The sequence below is a fragment of the Bos indicus genome, chromosome 16 (assembly GCF_029378745.1).
Source record: "Bos indicus isolate NIAB-ARS_2022 breed Sahiwal x Tharparkar chromosome 16, NIAB-ARS_B.indTharparkar_mat_pri_1.0, whole genome shotgun sequence".
In the NCBI taxonomy this organism is placed as follows: domain Eukaryota; kingdom Metazoa; phylum Chordata; class Mammalia; order Artiodactyla; family Bovidae; genus Bos; species Bos indicus.
Window position 1 is genome coordinate 48,146,937 of NC_091775.1, and position 21,731 is coordinate 48,168,667.

General features: G+C 54.6%; 1 protein-coding gene across 7 annotated transcripts in view; it reads right to left on the bottom strand.

The window, feature by feature from the left end:
• Positions 1–21,731, bottom strand: part of KCNAB2 (potassium voltage-gated channel subfamily A regulatory beta subunit 2) — a 96,249-nt gene that overhangs the window by 73,419 nt on the left and 1,099 nt on the right. Inside the window, exon 1 of one of the 7 annotated variants that reach the window (XM_070768319.1) lies at positions 6,588–6,670. The exons of 5 other annotated variants lie outside the window; for them this stretch is intronic. The gene's annotated coding sequence lies outside the window, so the exon portion shown is untranslated. Of the gene's footprint in view, positions 1–5,973; positions 6,201–6,587; positions 6,671–21,731 lie in introns of those variants that run through there. One more of the 7 variants, XM_070768320.1, reaches the window with a different exon arrangement.

The window sequence follows — 21,731 nt, forward strand, 5'->3', positions numbered from 1 at the left end:
CCCCAAGGACATCACAGGAAAGAGGACCCCCAAGAGGGCCTGCTCTGCCTTGCCCTGTGGGGGCCCACCTGTTTCTCCCCCTCAGATGTCCGGGGAATAGAGCAGGGAGGGTGGCTAGCAGGTGGGGCCCAGGGCTTTCCTGCGGCTGTTAACCTTCGGGGTCTGAGGTTAATCATGTGACTCAAATGTGTCTACCCCAAAGATGTTCCTTGCATGAGAGAAAGCAAATTACTGCAGAATCTTTTTTGACTCAAACGACATCTCCAAAGCCCTAACCAACATCAGCAATCTGAAACACCACCAAACAAACCCCCATTGTTGGGAGATGTCTTTTGATGGATTGGATACCCCTCTGGATGTTGGAGCATCTGATGAAAGACATCTATGGTGGGGACCAAAGCCTGTGCAGCGAGGGGCCAGAGGGCGATATTTTGGGCTTTGTGAATCTCTGCCCTGTGAAAGCAGCCAGAGACAATTTGTGAATGAGAGGGTGTGGCTGTATGTCAATAAAACTTTATTTATAGGGATTTCCCTGGCAGGCCATTGGTTAAGACTCTGAGCTTCCACTGCAGGGGACATGGATTCCACCCCTGGTTGGGGAAATAAGATTCCGTTTGCCAAGAGGCATGGCCAAGAAAAGAAAAAACAAACAAAAAACTACTAAACCTTTACCTACAAAAACAGGGACTTTTCCTGGTGGTCCAGTAGTTAAGACCTCACCTTCCAATGGAGGGGATGTGGGTTTGATCCCTGGTTTGGGAGCTAAGATCCCACATGCCTCTCGGCCAACCCCCCCCAAAAAACACATAAAACAGAAGCAATATTGTAACAAATTCAGTAGACCTTAAAAATGGCCCACATCAAAAAAATTAAAACAAAAAACAAAAAACAGGTGGTAGGCTGGATCTGGCCCTCCGGTCATAGTTCGCAGAACTTTTATCTCTAAGGACTGAGGCTGAAGCTGAAGCTCCAATACTGTGGCCACCTGATTCCAAGAGCTGACTCATTAGAAAAGACCCTGATGCTGGGAAAGATTGAGGGCAGGAGAAGGGGACAACAGACGATGAGATAGTTGGATGGCATCACCAACTCAATGGACATAAGTTTGAGTAATCTCCAGGAGTTGGTGATGGACAGGGAGGCCTGGTGTGCTGTAGTCCATGGGGTCACAAAGAATTGGACACAACTGAGCGACTGAACAACTATTAAAAGAGGTGACATCCACCAAAAAAAGATGGAGTGTGGATCCTTACAAGATCCATGGCACTCGCAGCTCTGCTCTGTCCTTTTGTAGGGACATTCTGGTCAGGAAGGGGACCCCCTCACTTATAGATGACTTTCATGCTGCCTGCTGGCCAAGCCTGTGCCCCCACTGCCTAGTGGGGTGCTGGGGAGGAGGGGAGAAGGCACAGAGGCACTGTGCCCCCTGAGTCCTCATTAACCTCTTTTACTTTGCTAGTAATTCTGATTTATCATTGGACTGCAGGCCTGATTAATCTGTTCCTAGTAATACACGTAAAGCCTCCCTCCTAACCGCTCGCCGGGGACAGCTGGCCACTGTTGCAGGCTGCTGCCTCTGATGTTGACTATTTTTGGTTCCTCTTCTTGCCTCATTTATTTTTGATTTGGGTTGCTCACACAGACTGTATGTTCTCTTTCCCGCTCCTGCACTGAGATGAAATAAGTGTAGAATTTTAAAATCCTGCTCATGGTGCCTCAACATGGCACCTGGAAGGTGCCGTCGGAGGTGGGGCTGCCTGCCCTCGAGCTCTGGCCTGCAGCCTTGCGTCACTCTCCTCGACACAATGACCCGTCCACTCTTGGGGAAGGGCTGGGCCTTCAGCACCCTGCATTGACACTGGGCTTTGAATAGCTTGGGGTCCAGGACACCTGAGTGCCCTCTGAGGGGTGTGGATGGAGAAGGTACCAGACGTGCACCTGAGCAGCATCCTTGACTTCATCCTTGGGCGAGGACCAGTCCAAGCTGCTGGGGACCGAGTGCCGAGGTTCGAGGAGCCAGGATAAAGGCTTCCATGTGCACTCATTCACTTAGCGTTCATCCCACACCCTGTGAGGCTCATACTGCTTATTACCCATCACTGGTGATGGCTGGGAAACTGAGGCTCAGGGTGGTTAAGTCAGTTTGGCCATGGCCCCCCAACAGCCCTGGAGTCCCTCCTCTGAACCATAGCTCTGAGCTGCCCCCCAGAAGAGAGGAACAGTCAAACACCTCCTCCCTACAAGGGTGAGACAGCATGCTTTCCAGGGTGAGAGTAGAAAGGGTGGGGGGACAAAAGGCAGAGTCAGGCGGGAGGTCTCATTAGGAGACCATCGATGATCCAGGTGGGAGCTGGGGAGGCCCAGGCTGGGGTGGCCGGGTGACTGGTGGAGTTGGGAGGTGGAGACCAAAAAGCCAGCTCTTAGGTGGATGTGGGGCCTTAGAGGAAGGTGGGGGTGCAGGGTGACTCTCAGGTTTCTGCAGAAGAACTGCCAGCTCCTGAGATGGGGAAAGTAGTGGGGTGCAGCAGGTTGGGGGTGTTCTGGAGACTGGTGGTGGCTGCGTCCAGTCTGAGGAGTGCATGGAACACCCATGTGGGGCTGGGGTTCTCCTCCCCTCTCTTCTGTCACTGAGCCTTGGCAGGTGCCACCCCTCTGCCCAGGACACTCTTACTGTGTGTCCCCACTCAGATGTTACCTCTCCAGGGGCCCATCCATCATGTCAGCATGTGCATTTCCTGAGGAGCTTGTACCCTAACCTGTGGAGACACCACCTGGCTGTCCTCCAACCAGACGGTGAGCCCATAGGGCAGCCACTGGGTCAGTCTCATTCCCTGGGGAATCCTTTGTCCTGGAACATGGTGGTGCTGAACATGTGCAGGCAGGTCACACCCACTCAGCATGATCATGTGCTCCTTCTTCCTGCAACCTCAGCACCTCCTCCAAGGGGTTTCATGGTGGGAGAGTGCAGCCCACACAGGCCCAGGTTGGGACTGCAGGCCATCACTGGACTTGACAGTCTCTATCAGGTGTGGAGTTCCTGACCAGGGTGACCCTTGGTTCATGACGCATGTACAGAGGCAGGTATGCATGCATAGACATAGAGCACATGTATATGCATGTGAGAACATGTATATACACTTGCACACTATCTCTACCATCTCCACCTTCATCATCTCCACCAATTTCATGACCTTCACCGCCTTCACTTCCATCACTTCCACCACCTCCATCTCCACTCCCTCCGCCACCTTCATGCCCATCACCTCCACCACTTTCATCTTCATCACTTCCACCTCCACCACCTCTAGCACCTCTACAACTTCCACCTCTATCACACCCTCCACCTTCACCCCAGGCTGCCTCCGCTTCCTCCAAGCACTGCTATTTTGGAATCTCCCCTGCTGAACAATGCTCTGAGCTTAAGTTCTCACCTCCATGCCCATGAGCCCACAGATGCATCTCCATCCCACCCCTCTGACCTGAGGCCCTCTGACCTTGGCTGCCTGTTGGCTCCATCCACATGGCTTCCTCTGGAACATTCTCTCTCTTGCCCATCTTCACTGCCAGCCTCGGGTTGTCCGCCTGTCACCAGAGTCCCATTCCCTGATGCTCCTGTACCTATGGTAGCCCCAACACCTGTTCCTGCCACTCCCCCTGGGGGAGCAACATCATCTGTTGGCAAAGTCACCAGCCTTGGGGTCCAATGCCATGGCTGCTTCTCCAGCCTGCCCCGGTCACCCCATACTATTACACTACAGTGGTTAACCAACAGTGGGGAGGAACTGACACTTTTAATTTCTAACACCTCTGTTATTCATATCTTCTAAATGACCTTCCTTGATGCCCCAAGAAGCAAAGAGCTGGGGCAGGTCTACTTGACTCCAAAGTCAACATTCTTAAGGTGACTTCCTGCCATTTTTTCCAGACTCTCAGATGATTCCTGGAGAAGAATGCTCTCTACAGCTTTCTGGTCTAAATCTTTGACATTCGAATACCAGCCCAGCCCCTGGGCACCCTCATCCCCAATAAAATCTCCCTCTCTTGCCTAAATCCAACTGGGGGATACAATGTACTACCCACCCCTCTTCCCCTCAGGCTTTCCAACCCCTTTTATTTACCTGAGCAGGGATGAGGAAGGACTTGTTAACTTGCCCTTGGAACATGAATAACCTTGGACCAGGTATTCCACCTGTGACCAGGGGAATGGGGATGATTGGAGGGGGAGGGGCAGGCAGCAATTCCCCAGTTCCCCGAAAACAATCGCTATGAGATCCCCAAGACAGGGATTTTTGAAAGTCTGTGTGTTCTGGTCATACTTCAGATAGTTCTTGAATCTAAAATTTATCTACTTATTTTTCTAGTGATCTCTAAATTATGACAAGTAATGTTGGCTTTCCCTTGATTGCAGGAACAGCGAGTTTCATTTCAAAATAAGCCTATTTAAGAAGAAAGTTTAACCATCTAAAAGAGAAACGCAAACTCAGAAACAGATCTGGCTGTGTGCACATATGACTCATAGCAGCAGATGAAAGGCCGGTGGCTGGAGTGTGGAAATACTTGCCAAAGACAGAGACAGGCAGACAGACAGAGAGACAGGGGGACCAGAGTACAGGAGAGACAGTGCTTCCTGAACCTGTGGCCTCAGAATCTCATCTCCGGAAGTCCCAGGAGGAGGTGCATAGACTGCACAGGGCAAAGTGAATTCTGGGTCAGCATGCAGTCCTTTCTTTTTTTTTTTTAGAACTAATTTAAAATCCCCCTTTGTGAAAGTGTATCAGAGTTCCTCCCATTATAGGAAGTTTATCCAGACAGTCTAGGGAGAGACCAGAACCCCAGCAGGATGGAGCACTCCAGGCCAGCCCTGGGGAAGTGCTATAATGACGGCCTGGGTGCGGGATGTGCCTCTGAAGGTGTGTGTGTGTGTGTGTGTGTGTGTGTACACACACACAAGCACACATGTGCATACACACACAGACACACACACGGGCCCACTCTATCAGCCGGCAGCCCAAGGTCTGCTGTCCGTTCACATACCCCGTGAGATGCCAGGGAAGCCCTTTCCTCCCACCGCCTGTATGCTCCACCCTGGCCAGTCCAGGAAGGTGGCACTGAGCTCCACATGTGGAAGGACCTGCAACCTCATGGTCAATGTCCCAGACCAGCACCGAGCAGCCTCCTGCTGCTCTGAAAAGCAGATGCTCCACAGGGCCAGTGAAGACGAAGGACTCAGGTCTCCACCAGGTAGGCGGTGATAGCCACAAGGTCCTGAGAGCCATCTGGGTGACTCGGACATCCAGTCAGAGAACATTTCAAACATAGCCTCAGAGAGTGTGCCCCATACCTCTGGGGGGAGGCAGAAGGGCTGGGCCCGTTCCCACCTCCCCTGGGATGAAGTGTACCCAGGAGTGTGTTTGCTCTCCTCTCTCTCCTGCCTCAGTGGATCCTCCCAGAGTGATGGAGGAGGGGCTGCTCCCTCTGGGAAGCCAGGCCACAATCAATTCAACAGGCATCTCCCCACCAGGTAGCCCAACATGAAGCAGCCCCTTGGAGGAGGCTTGGGGTCGGGGGGCCCCACACAGTGTGAGATCTGAGTGGGGGTGTGCTGGGGGGCAGAGCTGTGTCCCCAACATTCCCCCACCCCTGCTCTCTTTTCATGATGAGAGCATCTCTCCCCCATTCTGGTGCCAGGAGCTTGTCCTTCAAGGGGAGAGGGTCTTAAACATAAAGAACAGTGGGACCAGAGAGCTCTGTCCCCTGTGCTGGCCACCATCAGGGGGACAGGGGCTTCCTGCTGCAGAACAGGGACTCAGCTGACTGCCTGGAGGGCCTTTCCTTGTGAAACCCAAGCCCTGCCCTTCATCCCAAAGAGAAAAAGAACTGCAGGTCTAAATGGCCCACCTCCAGGGTTCCCTCCCCACCGGTGCTGGTGAGAAGATCTGGGTGAGGCTGGACTCCCCCTGCCCTGCCACTCACCAGCTCCCTGGGGGGCGGTTGTGCAATCTCAGAGGACTCCAGGCAGCACCCAAGGGCAGAACTGAGCCCAGGGCACTCTGCGGCCAGCACGGTGCGCATCTCCAGTCGGTTGGCTGAGGCTGCAGTGCTGCGAGTACCTGGCTGGGGCGTCAGAGACAGAAGCTCTGCATCCACCTCTGAGCGAGATAATCAATGAACCCAAGAACTGCGGTTGCGGGGAGGGGGCAGGAGGTCCAAGCACACGCATACCCTTCCCCCAAGTGGTCAGACCAACAGTGAACCTGGTTTTCCCCATTCTTCAAAGGGCATCCTGAATAGAAGGGACAGAGAAATGTCTCCTCACCTATAACAGTGGACTGGGGTCTTTCCAGCTGAGTCAAGGTGGGAGGAAAACACAGAGTTGGGGGTAGGGAGGAAGGACCCCCCCCCCCCCCCCCCCCCCGCCTCCTGCCGCCAGTGATCAGGGCTGCGATTCCTGCAGTGATTCAAAGCCTGACTCAGCAGAGACACGGGAGAGAGCAGAGGCGGTCCCAGCTCTCGGCAGGCGGATGGATGAAGCAGCTCCAAGCTGCTTCCCTGGTCGGGGGAGAGGGGTGGGTTTTTTAACTGCTTACCCCCCAGGATGGCAGCAGAAGGGAGAGGCTGGCATGCTGGTGTCCCCCTGACAGGCAGTCTCAAAGCTGGTCTCTCCAGTCTAAGTGGACGCATTGGCGCCCTCTTGTGCCACCAAGCAGTCCCTGGACACACAGTCCCCAGTCCCCTCCCCCAGTCATGCTGGAGTCTCTTTCTCTCTAGGGCTCTGGATGACCTGGGGCCGGGAGGCCTTGGGGAGTGGTGGGTGTTCTCACCTCACCCGCGGTGGTAACACTGAGGGGCTGGTGGTGGGCTGTGGGGATGGGGGCCGCCTACTTCTGGCCAGTGCTGCTCAGGGACCTCTGGCCACCGTGTCCAGCTAGCCTCTCCCCTGTACTTGGCACAGTCAGTGCCTGGCACAGCATGAGGCTGACTATCCGTGGCTGATCCCCGGAACTTTGCATGATCACACACACGGCGGTGCTGGACCCCTGGAATTCAGGTGGATTTTAATGGTGACCCTTAGGAGATGCTGGGGGATGGACCTTGTTGTCTTTTGTAGAGGGAATAGGGAGGCTGAGAAAAAGGCTGCTCGCCAGTGTCTGATGGATCCGACTAAACACTGTAGCATAAACTTGCCCCTCCCTGGGGAAGCACAGACTCACATCCTGAATATGGGGGGCTCTCTGAATGCCTCCCATCTGCCCTTGATGGAACACGCTGTCCTGTCTCACCTGCTTACCCTGTCACCCACAGTTGAGCTCTGTGAGGCCTCCCCAGGCTGCTTGCCCACTGCTCTGAGGCCAGGAGGAGACTCTGCCCTCTAAGCACACTGGCAACTGTGGACAGGGTGACTCCATACTGGATCCCATTCCTCATCATGGGCCCCAGCTCTGGGTGCAACTGCTGGCTTTTCAGTAGGGTGATCCAACTCAACCCAGCTCAACCCCAGGTCCACCTGCCACCCTTCCACTTTTGCCCCGTAGACAGTAACACCTGACATGCAGTCCCTCTCAACGACGAAGAATCAGAAGACCAGAAAGAAAACCACAGAGGGGGCTCTGGGGGCAGTGGTGGGAATCAGTGGCAGAAACCTGCTGTAGTGGCTCAAACCATGTCCCTGCCCATCAAAGAAGTGAAGTGAAGTGAAGTGAAAGTTGCTCAGTCGTGTCCGACTATTTGCGACTCCATAGACTATACAGTCCATGGAATTCTCCAGGCCAGAATACTGGAGTGGGTAGCCTTTCCCTTCTCCAGGGGATCTTCCCAACCCAGGGGTTGAAGCCAGGTCTCCTGCATTGCAGGTGGATTCTTTACCAGCTGAAGCCCAAGAATACTGGAGTGGGTAGACTATCCTTTCTCCAGCGGATCTTCCTGACCTGCCCATCAAAAGACATGTCAAAGTCCTGATCCCTGGTACAGTTGAATATGCCCTTCTGCAGCAAAAAGGTTATTGCACATATAATTAAGGCATGTTATCTTGGATTGGGGCTTCCTAAGTGGCTCAGTGGTAAAGAATCTGCCAGGAGACATGGATTTCAATCTCTGGGTTGGGAAGATCCCTGGAGGAGGAAATGGCAACCAACTCCAGTAGTCTTGCCTGGGAAATCCCATGGACAGAAGAGTCTGGTGGGCTACAGTCCACGGGGTCACAAAGAGTCGAATATGACTGAGCTCCTGAGCATGTGCAGGCACATCCTGGATTGACCTGTGTGTTAGTCACTCAGTTGTGTCTCACTCTTTGTGACCCCATGGACTGTAGTCTGCCAGGCTCCCCTGCCCATGGGATTTCCTAGGCAAGACTACTGGATTAGGTTGCCCTGCCTTCTGCCAGGGGACCTTCCCGACCTAGGGATCGAACCTACGTCTCCTGCATCTCCTGCACTGCAGACAGATTCTTTACCACTAGCACCACTTGGGGCGGACCCTAAATCCAGTGACAGGTTTCCTTACAAGAGGAGAAGACACAGATGCAGAGAGGGAGGCATGGGACGGAGGCAGAGTTTGGGGTGATGCATCTACCAAAGCAAGGAGGGCCAGGGATGGCCAGTGATGCCAGATGTCGAGAAAGGCCTGGAGCAGACTCAGAGCCTCCACAGGGAACCAGTCCCGCAGGCACCTTGATTTTAGACTTCCAGCCTTCAAAGCGGCCAGCGAACAAACATGGCCATTTTGAACTCCTCCACTTGTGGTCATCTTCTCCAGGAGCCCTGGGAAGCAGACTCACCAGCCACCCTTGGAAACCCCCTAACCTTAGCAGGTTGTAGGTGGAAGCTGCTCTCTCTGGGGGTTGTGACCCTCTGCTGGGGCCCTGTGCCCCCAGCCCTGGTGCAGTTCCACACCTTGAGGGGAGTGGGTGTCTGCAGGCAAATTTCTGCAGCTCTCTTGCGTTAGTGAATAGGCTCCTGGGGCTCTCCCCACTGTCAGGGGACTGTAAGAATAAACAACAAATGATTTCAAAGAGGATTACACTGCTGGGACCACATGACAGAGGCATGAAAGATTAATATCTTGCCCATGCAGCACTACACTAGCAATTCGAAAGCCAGCTTTACTCCATCTCATCCATTAAAGGCTCTGTTGAATTAAAAGGGATGCAAAAGGAAGCCATCAGGCACTGCGCCTTTGCAATCTTGTAATGAACAGGAAAAAAAAATGCATTTTTAAATGAAAATACTCATTGAGGGTGAAGCTGTGAGGAAGCTACTCCAGTGAGGCGTTGCTGCTTTGGGGGTGTGCGGCACAATTTTCTCAGAAAGTTATCAGGTAACAGAGGCCCAGAGCCTGGGATCCAGAAATCCTACTTATTTAAACATAACCTAACCATTCAAGGTCCGTCTAGTCAAAGCTATGGTTTTTCCATAGTCATGTATGGATGTGAAAGTTGGACCATAAAGAAGGCTGAGCCTCAAAAAATTGATGCCTTTGAATAGTGGTGCTGGAGAAGACTTCTTGACAGTCTCTTGGACAGCAAGGACATCAAACCAGTCAATCCTAAAGAAACTCAACCCTGAATATTCATTGGAAGGACTGATGCTGAAGCTGAAGCTCCAATACTTTGATCACCTGATGAGAGGAGCCAACTCACTGGAAAAGACCCTGATGCCGGGAAAGATCAAAGGCAGGAGGAAAAGCGGGCAACAGAGGATGAGATGGTTGGATGGCATCACTGACCCAATGGACATTAATTTGAGCAAACTCCAGGAGATAGTGAAGGACAGAGAAGCCTGGAGTGCTGCAGTTCATGGGGTTGCAAAGAGTCGGACATGACTGAGCAACTGAACAACAACCATTCAAGAGGAAATAAACTTAGATGCACACCAGTGCTCATGATGGCACTATTGGGAAGGGTGAAAAATTGCTAAACCCCTAAGATCATGTTTAAGTGAATTATGGAAAAATGATGGGATGTGAGTCAGTTTCTTGCAGTGATGACTCCCTGTTGGGAAGGTGCTCAGGCAGTGATGTGAGTCAGGGAAGTGGAGAGCCCCACGATTCTGCCGGCAGGAGGGGAAAGCATCCAGGACGTGGGGAGGGGGTCCCACCTCCCAACTGCATCACTGCTGACTCAGTGACCCCCTTCTGGTGGGGTGTTTGTGTGTATGAGGCAGGGGAAGACAGACTCTAGGGGTAGCATGGGGAGTCCCACGTGGGGCTCTGCCAGCACCAAGCTGGGGGCTGGGCTGGGCCTTCTTGTGCTTTCCCCTTACCAGGCATCCTGGCCACTCTGGCCCAGGGGCAAGGCCACGAGTGAGGTGATCCGGGGCCCAGAGTCCTCTGGTGGCTGTGAGACCTGAGATTGAGCACGAAACTCGTTCTCACCCATGAAGCACCAACTTCTGGAGTAGCTGGAGGATTAAGAGTAAATGCTCGTGGGTTTCAGCAAGAGCCTGACAGAGCAAATCCCGGACCAAGGGCAGCTGCTGATACAAATAAGGACAGGAGAGTCACCACCCTAGCTCTCTCTTCTGCATCATCATGGTCATCATCACTGCTGTCATCAGCAACATGATCGGCATCATCGACACCACCACCATCTTCACTACCATCACCACCGATCCCATCGAGACCATCCCCACCAGCACCATCATCATGGTCATCATCACTGCTGTCATCAGCAACATGATCATCATCCTCATCAGCACTACCATCATGGTCATCATCATTGCTGCCATCAGCAACATGATCGTCATTCTCATCACCACCATCTCCATCATCATCCCCACCAGCACCATCATCACCACTACCGTCACCACCAGCATCAGCATCCTTTTCCAGCATCATGTGAAGTGCCTGCCTCCTTTCTGGAGCAGGGCAAAGGCTTTCGGTCATCTAGCCTCCCTCCTGGAGACCATCAGCTTCCCTGGAAACCTGCCCATGGGACATGGCCTTCTCTGTCTGCCACCTGGGACCACTCAATCGGGATGCCCCGGGATGGTTTCTGCAGTTCGAAGGAATTATCTCCACATGATTAAGTGGCTCTGCTATAAACACATGAATGTGGCTGCTGGGCACTGAGCATGTGGTCTGTTTGTGGAGGCTGCCGGGTTGCAGGACACGGCTCATCTGTCCAGATGCCAGGCGGCTGGGAGCCTGTGGCCATCAGCCTGTGATGCCAGTCCCTGGACCATAGCTGCCTCAGCACACAGGCTCTGACACCTGGCTTTGTCTCACCCTCAGCTGCAGGGGTGTATCCCTGCCGACTGCCACCTCTGGCTGGGTGCCAGGTCCCAGAGGCCACGGCTGCTTTGCCTTCCCTGGGGCACTGCCTGTTGTTCAAGGTGCGGCAGGATTGTGCCCCAGGATATGATACTTTGCAGACGATCCATCAATGGAGCGGTCTGCCTGAGGGAGATGGAATAAGGGAGCCCACAGTGGGAACAGCCTGTGCCTGCTTCCAGGTAGCCCAGGCCTGGTCCCATGGCTTCAGCTCAAGGACTCAAAGATCACCAGGTGGCCAGTGCATTGCAAGTCAGCTCCTCCAAGCAGGGACTCCGGAGGTTCCTGGGGCAGATGAGTGGACAGACGGGGAGGCAGGAGGGCAGTGCCAGAACCGGCACTAGGACTTCATTCCTGGAATGGAGCCTCACAAGAAACAGAGGGGTGGAGGGTGCTCAGGACTGTGGCATCACCTCTCCGCAGCTCTGAGCCCTGGAGATGTGAACACAGTGAGGGAATGGGTTGTGAGGGTGGGCCTTGGACACCTGCAATGCAGTGGCTCGAAGGACCAAGGTTTCATGGAAGTCGAGGAAATCAGCCTGGGTCAGGTGAGATTTCCTTAGGCTTACAGGGAGGGTGACGGCCCTGGAGGTCCTACCCCACCAGCAATATTCACCCATGTGCGGCATGCTAAGTCACTCAGTTGTGTCTGACTCTGCGACCCCATGGATTGTAGCCCACCAGGCTCATCTGTCCATGGGATTCTCCAGGCAAGAACAGTGGGGTGCGTGGTTATTTTCTCCTTCAGGGGATCTTCCTGACCCAGGGATTGAACCTGAGTCTCTTATGTCTCCTCATTGGCAGGGGGGCTCTTCACCAGTAGTGCCACCTGAGAAGCCCATATTCACCCACATGAACAGAGCAGTGAGTGTCTATCTGGAGGACTAGGCACTGGCTGTCCGGTTAATGAAAGAAGGGAAGGGACTGAGTTGGGGGATGCAGGTGCACCCCAGAAGTGCTCTGATGAATGGAGGTGGTTCCGGGGATGCTCTGGCACTTGGTTTCTGCCCAGGGGTTTCACTTCTCTGATATTCCTGAGTGAGGTGGCAGCCACCAGCCTACCCTGTTCTGCCTTCTGGGAGGGTCCATCATTTCTGATCATTGCCAAGCACCTGCTTCTGCCATGCACCTGCCCCAGGGCTGAGCTGGGGGTACAGAGGTGACTGGACAGACATGACCTATCTTCAGGGGGCACATATTCTAGGAGGGACCAGACACTGGGAGCTCAGAGAGACTTATGGGATGCTGGCTGGGGGCTCAGGGAGTGGACACCAGCTGGCGGTCAGAGAGTTGCTTGGGGGCCCCATGCTGCCAACAAGTCTGATGCCTCCATGAACTCCAGTTTCTCTCTCCCTAAAACGAGTGGCTGGACCACATGGTGTCAAAGAGTAAGGAGCCCAAAGGGACTTTCTTGAGGACTGCTGGCTACTCGAGCTCAGCCCACCCACTCGATAATAAATTAAATAGACCCTATAACAGTTTATATGCCTGCTGGCTCAGGGCTGCTTTAGAGACCAGGGGCTCTGCATGAACCTTGGAGAAAGTGCCCTCTCATTCCCTCAAGGGACTGGGGAAGTGTCCCCTGACCTGTGCCCTCAGCCCCTGACCCAGGGCCCTTTGCTTGCAGAGGCCTGGGTGACTGGGGCTGCACCTGCCGCCCCCTCTCCTGCTGCTCACAAAGGCTGCTGCCCGGGGCCCATACGCCTGTACCGTGGGTCCCCGCCTGGCCCTCGGCATCCATACAACCCAGCAGGTGGCTGGAAGCCTCCAGCAGTTCCCCATTGTTACCATGGTTACCAGGCTACAGGAAGGTGGGGAGAAACCCTCTCCTCCACATCCCTCCCAGCAGTACCCCAGTGGGCTTTGCCAGAACCTTCCAGCCCTGGGTGAGGAAGGGAATGAGGGCCCAGCCTGATACACAGGCTTTCTGTGTGTGTTTTGTCGGGGGGCTGTGGCAATCATATTAGCTGAGCAGCTCAGGGCTCCCAAGGGAACTATGGGCAGGGGACAGGGTGGGGGCCTCCAGGGACTGTCAGCTCCCTCTCCCCCATTCTGGATTCATGACCCAGCTCAGACCCACAGAGGGGCCTCATCTGTTCTTTTGTTCTTTCCAAGGTCACGGGATGCCTGAAAAGCCATTGCAAATCCCAACAAAATAGCACCCCCTTTCTGCAGGGACACAGGTGCTCTGACTCTTAGGTGCAGAGATGCCTCCTTGTTTACACCCTCCTGTGTCCTGGCCAGGGCACATTTTTCCTTTAAAGATGAGTAGTGTCTTAGACTTCCCTGGTGGTGCCGTGGTGAAGACTCCATCATGCAATGCAGGGGACATGGGTTCGATCCCTGGTCAGGGAACTAAGATCCCACCCACATGTTGTGGAGCAACTAAGCCCATGCACCGCAACTACTAAGCCTACGCGCTGCACAGCCCTAGCCACAACTAGAGAGTCCAGGCAATGCGACAAAGGATGCCGTGAGGATTCTGCATATGCCACAACAAAGATCAAAGGTCCCACATGCTGCAACTAAGACCCAACACAGCTAAATAAATAAATAAATATTAGAAAGCACAGACACCACTTTGCTGACAAAGGTCCATATAGTCAAAGTTACAGTTTTTCCAGTAGTTATGTACAGATGTGAGAGCTGGACCACAAAGAAGGCTGAGTGCTGAAGAACTGATGCTTTCTAACTATGGTGCTGGAGAAGACTCTTGAGAGTCCCTTGGACAGCAAGGAGATCAAATCAGTCAATCCCAAAGAAAATCAACCCTGAATATTCATTGGAAGGACTGATGCTGAAGCTGCAACTCCAATACTTTGGCCACCTGATGCAGAGCGGGCTCATTGGGAAAAACCCTGATGCTGGGAAAGATTGAGGGGAGGGGAAGGGGAAGACAGAGGATGAGATATTTGGATGGTATCACTGACTCAATGGACATGAGTTTGAGCAACCTCTGGGAGATAGTGAAGGACTGGGAAGCCTGGCGTGCCTGCAGTCCATGGGGTTGCAAAGAGTCAGACACGACTGAGCGACTGAACAACAACAAAAAATAAAGATGAGCAGTGCCTAGGACTTCCCTGGTCCAGTGGTCAAGACTCTGTGCTTCCAATGCAGGGGGTGTGGGCTCAATCCCTGGTCGGGGAACTAAGATCCCACATGCTGCTTGGTGTGACTCCTACCAAAACAGATGAGCAGCCTCCAAGATCTTTCCTCAACTAACCCCGCATCCCTCTCATGAGGACTCCCCCCAGCCCCCACACCACCGCTGCAACCACCAGCCATCTCTGCACCTTCGTATGTGGCTCTCCCTGCCCAGAAAGCCACCCTGTCCTTTCTCTGTCTTCAGGGAGAAGCACAGCAGCTCCATCCTCGCCTCCTCGCTTCCTGACCCTGTGGCTGCACCTTGTCCTGTCGTGTTGTGCCCACTGGGCCTGAGTGGCACCTCCATGGGTTGGAGCCCACACCTCCTCCCCCACTGACTGTGATTCCTGGGGGCAGTGGCCCTGTCTGTGCCCTTGTTTCTTGGGTCAGTGAAGGAAGGGGTGGAGCACAGGTGAGGATCAGGAGCAGGGTCGCTCCTACGAGCAACGAGAGTCCCTTGTGTAGTGGCGTCAGGCCCAGGGTGGCGGATGGGTCTCATCTGAACAGGCCTTTTGTTTAGGGCGTGGTCCACGTGTACCCCGCAGGAGCTGCTCCAAGGGCCACAGTGGTCTTTCCTAACCCAACCTTCAGCCTTTGGGCTGAGGAGGAAGCATGACAGCCTCCCGGGAGCCCTTGTTGTGTCCCCGGCCAGGACACAGGAGGGTCAGAGCTCTGTGTCCCTACGGAAGGGGGTGGCATTTTGTTGGGATTTGCAATGATCCCTTTTCTGGGCATTCCGTGACCTTGGCAATAGCAAGGGGGCAGACATGGCTCCAGGCCTCCTGGACTGGGTGACAAAAAACACCTTCTCCTCAGTGAGAGGCAAAGGCAACACTCCCCGGGGGGTGAGGGAGCTGCTGAGCAGAGGTGTGGGGGGGAGGGCAGGCCTCACGAGAAAGGGGAAGGGATGCCACAGGTTCAGTCCTGAGGGACAGGCCCACTCTTGAGTGGAGTGCCTGCTTCCGTCACTCAGGACAGGTGAGAGAGTCAGCCTCCTGGCCAAGTGAGACAGTCAGCCTTCTGGCCAAGTGTTGTTCCAGGGGGACTGGGGCATGGCTGACATCAGCAACTCCCCACCCACAACAGGAATCAAGCTGGATTTGGGATTCGAAGCTGACAAAAGTATAGCAGGTGGCCCAGCCAAGTGAGGGCTTCCCAAGTTCCAGAGCACTGAAGAAGCCCCAGGAAGCCCCGCTCATCAGAACTTCCAATGGTCAAGGCGTGTGTCCTTGGGCGCCGCTTTACAAAGTGGAAATGGGAAAGTCTGCAAACTTTGAGTGTTTCTCAAAGTGCTGCCTCGCAACCCCAGGCCAGTGGCCACTGAGCCCCACCAGGACTCGAGGGGGCTGTTTTCATTCTCCCCCTGTGATCCCAATGTGTGTCTCAGGGCTCAGGACCTCCTGGTCCCTCTGGGGCCACCAGAGGGGCCCCCTTCTCTGCAGTCATGTCACATGCATCAGTGAGACTGCAAGGATGAGCCTCAGCCCTGCAGTTCACAGGCATCCCCAGAAATGTCCCTACTAGGGCAGGACACAGAATCACCCACCATAGAACCATCTTTTATGAATGAACAGACTGAGGATGTGGCTGATGGACCCAGTCACCAGAAGAGTGACTTTTCTCCCCACTGACCTGCTTGCCTCTCTCACCGTCCTTCCTTCTATCAAGGTCAGATTTCTCAGGAGCCTGGGCTTCCCAGGTGGCATTAGTGGTAAAGAGCCTGCCTGCCAATGCAGGAGATGTAAGAGACGCGTGTTCCACCCATGGGTTGGGAAGACCCCCTGGAGGAGGGCATGGCAACCCACTCCAATGTTCTTGCCTGGAGAATCCCAAGGAGAGAAGAACCTGGCGGGCTACAGTCCATGGGGTTGCAAAGAGTTGGACATGACCAAAGTGACTTAGCATGCAGTTAGGCAGCAGAGTGCAAAGGTCAGGAGGGTGGGTATTGGCCCCCAACAGCCTGGTTTCAGATCCTGACTCCTCCCTGTTCACGCTCTGTGACCTGAGGACAATCACCTCAGTTTTTAGGGCCTATTTCTGCACCAGTAAAAGGGGGACAATGTCAGCTCTTTAAACTGGAGTCGACATAGAACAGGGCAAAGAGGGTGGCACATGCACCTGTTGTGGGGGTGGGGAGCGCCATCACCTCCACTCCTGGTAGAGGCTGGCCCCAGCAGCATGGGGCCCGCCTGATGCAATGGACACCTCCTCCCGCCCCTGTCTCCATTTCCTCCTGGCCTCCAGGGTAACCCAGGGTCTCCTCCTGTCCTGATCTTCGTCTTTTCTCTCGAATCCTGCACTCAGGACCACTCCCTTGGCTCCTTATTCTGCCCCCTTCACTCTTGTCCCCACCTGCAGGGTGACCTGGTCCATTGCCTGGGCTGTGACAGGTGGGTGCTAGCGATCACGTTTGGTTTGAACCCCATTCGAACCCAGGTCTCCCCTTTCAATGACCACAGCCAAACCGAAGGCCAAGGCACATAACTTGGACCCAACGAAGCAGGGTCAGCAGGGTGCAGGCCGACGACACCTAGGGATGAAAGCCTGGGGTTCCAGGCTCCTCTCACCTTCCACATCCCACTGCCACCCAGCTCCAAAGAGGCCGTGCTCTGCTGCCCTCCTATCTTTTCATTCCTTTCATCAGCTCCAGACATATTTATGGGGTCCTGCTCTGTGCGAGATGCTGGGTCTACAGAAGCACCCAATACAGACAACAGTCTCCCCTTAAGAAGACACGCGGTCTCCCCCACCACCACACCCGGTTCTCACCACACGTCATAGACACATCTGCCTCCTCTATCCTGGCCTGGACATGTCACTGCCAGCTCCAAAGCCCCCATTCATCTGATGGCTGGTCTCTCAGACCCCAGTTCCTGCCCCCCGACCAACAACTCCTACAGGCACCTTCCACCTGTGTTTCCCCTGGATCTCAGCCATTGTCCAAAGCACTCCGCCCCCACTGTCCTCCCTTCAGGCACTTGCCCAGGCAGGGTCCCCTCCCAGACAGTCCTTTCCCAGTTTTGCTGTCACAACCCTGCCTCCTTTCAAGGTGTGGGTCAAGGGTCAACCCCATCTGCCCCCATCTCTCCTCTCTCAGCAGAGGCATCTCTGATGGTTCCTGGTCTGTGGTTACTGCCTCCCCTTCCTGGCTCCTGGCCCCTAGAGGTGGAGGTGAGGTGGGTCTTGCTCACTCTTGGCCCTTCAAATGTCTGCTGCAAAGGCCTTTCCCCATTGGAGGTATTACAGGTTTTAAACAATGTTTAATTCTAATTTACTTTTTAATCTGTGGATTCATCAGAATTTCCTTGTTTGAGTTGCCTCCATCCAGAAGGGGCAGGAAGGGCACTGTTTTGAGGGAGCCCCTACCATCACGGGGAGCTCGGGAATGCAACGTTCCCAGGCAGAATTCTAGCTCCTTCTGCCCTGGGCTGCATGTGACAGCTTGTGGACATCAGGCTGGAGTTGGCTCTGAGAGATTGTAAAGCTGCTGAGGGGTGGAAGATGAAAACATGCTGTGGTGCAGAGGGTGGGTGAGCTGGGGGCGGAGCTCTGCAGCCCCCTGGTCCCCACAGGCCACTGCACAGGTGGGCAGGCGGGCAGACGGGTGTCCTCCAGGAGGCCTGGGGTAGGGAGGACAGGGTGGGGCGTGTCCCTCCACTCACAGGGAGGCTGTGATCTGCACAGATAGGTAAAGCCCTCCACCCTCCATGAGAGCCACCAGCTGGGCTCTCCCAGGTTCCTCTCCAGGAGCATACAGCCCCTCTGAGGAGCCCCACGTGGGCTCCTGAAATGACTCTGAGGGTGACCTGAGTCACTCAGATTGAGCCTTCCCGGGAGCCACCTGGGCTCCAGGTAGGGCGAAGGTTTGTGCTCAGCCTGTGACGACGCAGAGGCTGGGAAGCTGAGGAGGTTCTTGCCCTATGCTAGGCACTGTTCTTAGGCCTCTACTTGTGTCATTTCACCAAGCCCGAAAAAGGGTGATGCAAGCACAGGGTCAAGCAGCTGGGAGAGTGAGAGCCGAACACTCAGACAGCTAGTTCTTCCCCAGGAGCCACAGGCCAGGACTGCTGTGCTTGCGGACCATATCCCGTATCTATGGGACCCCAGAAGTTGCTCGCTCACTGGAGAAACTAGCCCGACAATGAACAGTTTGCTGGTTTGCTTTGAACCCGGTGTGGGGATCTGAGAAGGAGAAAGATGCACTTGGCTTTCATCCGTTGAGTTGGATGATGGATCTCAGCGACTCAGCAGTTAGGCTCAAGATCCATGATCAAGTTAGGTGTGGGAAAACCCCCTAATATGGCTCAAGATCTTGGTGGGGAAAGGCCCCCAAGTGGGTCTGCAGTACAGGAGACGTTCCCAGCCCATCTCTGCTTTCCCCCTTTTCCCAATGTGGCACCAAGACAGTCAGTTCTGCAAGCGCCTGTGTGCTGGAGTGAGGGGGAAGATGGGCTGCCTGCAAGGAGGAAGTTCAATGGAGGAGGGAGCCAGAGATGCGGGGGAACAGGTGTTGTGGCAAGGGACACATACAACCCCAGATGTCCCCGGTCTCCAGAGCTAACCACCTGGTCACTTGGTGGAGCAGGGGGACCTCCTGAGACTCTATTTTCCAGCTGATGAGTTAGAAAGTATGCAGGCACAGTGCACACTCTGAGTGGGGGTGGCCAGGCCTACAGCACACCCCTTGGTGTACAGAGAGAGGAAGGCTGGCTCCGTCTCAGCCCCGCAGGATGTGGCCAAAGGTATGAAGACCCAGTAGCTGCTCACCTCTGCCTGGGGAGGAGACTCACATTCGTGCCAAGGCCAGGCTGGATGGAAAGGCTTAAGTTCACCCCAGAAGTGATGGGATGACCAGTCTAGTGATGTCCCCAACTGGCCCCTTTTGTGCCCTCTGGGGGAGGCCCTGTCCCTTTTTCTCCTCTGCACTAGCTTTGCCAAGGACCACATCCCATTAGAGTTGCCCCAAAGAAAGGGGGGACATGCAGAGGCTAGGAGGCTGAGTGTGCTAGGCTTTCTGGTCATGAGAAAGGCAGCCTCCACATACCTCAGGAGTGGCGGCTGAACCTGACCCTCCTGCACGTTGGAGGAGACGCGTCTATGGGGGTAAGGCTTTCTGGCACTTGTGGATGGGCTGGAGCCTGGTGGGACAGGCAGGGGGCTGGTGCAGTGGGAAGAGAAACAGGTTCCTCATGATCAGGAGGCTGGGTCTGTCTCGCCACCTCTCTGTGCTTAGTTCCCATCCAGACCAATCATCCTCCCTCACAGGGAGTGGGTTTATGGTTATTTACATGGACCCGCAGCAAAGCAAGGTCAAAGCGCAGCGTCCCTTCTTTGCTTTTATCTCACCCAGTGGCCCGGCCCCTTGCCATCTCTTTGATGACATCTTTGGGACGACAGGGCCCTGGCTCTGGGGCACTGCCAGGCAGGGCAGGATGCTGTGGCTGAGGGTTCTCTGCAGTTGGTGGCATCTCTGACTCCCAACAGCCCCAATGACTCAGAAGCACCCATGGTGCTATTTCCCCATATGTGTCAGCATGACCTTACAAGTGCTTTCTGAAGGGCCACTGGTTGGCACATCCATGGGGTGTTGGTTTCCTCCAGTGGGCAGAAAGAAATTCCTGGCTCAGATTGGCAGGAGGCACAGGGTCTGACACCTCTGAGTGACCTTGGAGAAGTCTGTGCCTATGGGCTTCTGCTGATGACTCCCAAGTGGAAGATGCCCAACCCCCTTGCAGCTCTAGCAGGCTCACCTCTATGAGGTGGGACTTCTAGCTGCTGGGATGGGATGGAGGGGGCGTCCCTGGCCCTGAAGACAGTCAGAGACCGTTTTCCCCAAATGCTGCCAGAAGTGCCACTGTTCTGCCTGTAATTCAGGGACTTCAGGAAAGGGCTCTGGGATCTTTGGTGACGTGAAGGTCATGGAGAAGTGGAGGTCAAGGACTAGACACATGCTCCTTCCAGCCGGAGTCCTGGGAAACCACACACATTCCCCAGGGTTCCAGAAGCGGAGGAGGCTTTCCTTTGCCACGCGTGGAGCTGTCCAGTTGCTATGCCCCCAGCACTAACAAACAGGAAAGTCGAGAGGAGGCCCCCTCCCTTGCCGGAAAGTGCCAAACCAAAACTTGTACCAGTCACTTCCTCCTGAATCATCTGGGGTTTAGAAGATCATTGAAGAAGGAAAGCAAGCCAGCCCCAAGGTGTGAAGCTTCTCAATCTGCCCCACCTCAGAGCTTGCTCACCCCTGTGTCCCTCAGTGCCATGGCCCATGACCCTCAGTAGACAAGAAACGTGGTGTCTTTGTCACACCTGTGTGCAGTTGCTTTCATGCTCATTCATCCCTGTCCAGACCCTTTTGGGTTCTGAGCATGAGACCTGGTTTCACACTGCTTAAGACCCTTCCTCCCTGTGCGGTGGCTCAGCCCCCACATGGTCTAGCAGCTGGTGCAGCAGGAAGAGGCACAAGGAACTGGACCTCGGGTTTGCAGGGGAGCCTCCAGCAGGCTGCTTTCGAGGTAGGAACGCACTGCAGCTGGAACACCCTCAATGTCATTGAGGCCGGGAATGGGCTTGGAGAGTGTGCCCCACAGACAGGTCCTGGGTAGCCAATGCACTCTGGGCACCCCGTCATGACAGCTCAGGGGCAGGAGCCCAGGAACCACACGTGAGCCTGGACGCTGCAGGGAGATCCATACACTAAGCAACAATCAAGGAGGCAGACACGACTCTCCACAGTCCGCAAACCCTGCAACGTGGGGCCTGAATGTGGTTGTTTTGCAGAGCAGGGGCTTGCTCTTGGCATTGAAAGGCGGATGGCATTTTTGAGGGGGAGGAGAAGTTGCAGAGAAAGAAGAAATCCTGAAATGACAGACAGTGGGACAGCTGTGGCCTGAACTTGGTGTTCCTGCGCCTCGGATGTGGATGTATTAATTTCCATAAATGCTAATAGCCCATTTCCCCAAGAGCTATTACTTATGTCATCTCCCCCTGGATGCGTTTCAACACAGGGAAGACAAGTGAAAAAGGAAAGGACTGCCCCCACTGGTGGGTTTCCCGTTCCCCAACCCTGACCCCACCAGGTAGCTCAGGACTGTTCCTCTAATTCAGGGTCAAGACCCCCTGCCTTCAGCCCACAACCAGGTCCCTGTCATGCCAGGAGGCAAAGAAAGTTACCACCCCAAAAATGCTGAATCACAAAGTAAGCTGAGCAGGAAAGTGGGGGTGGGGTGGGGAGGAACATCATGGCCAGGGAGGAAGGCAGGGTGCTAAGGGACTTCTCACCTGGAGACCCCCTGAGGCTGCTCTAGACAAAGTGTAGACCCCAA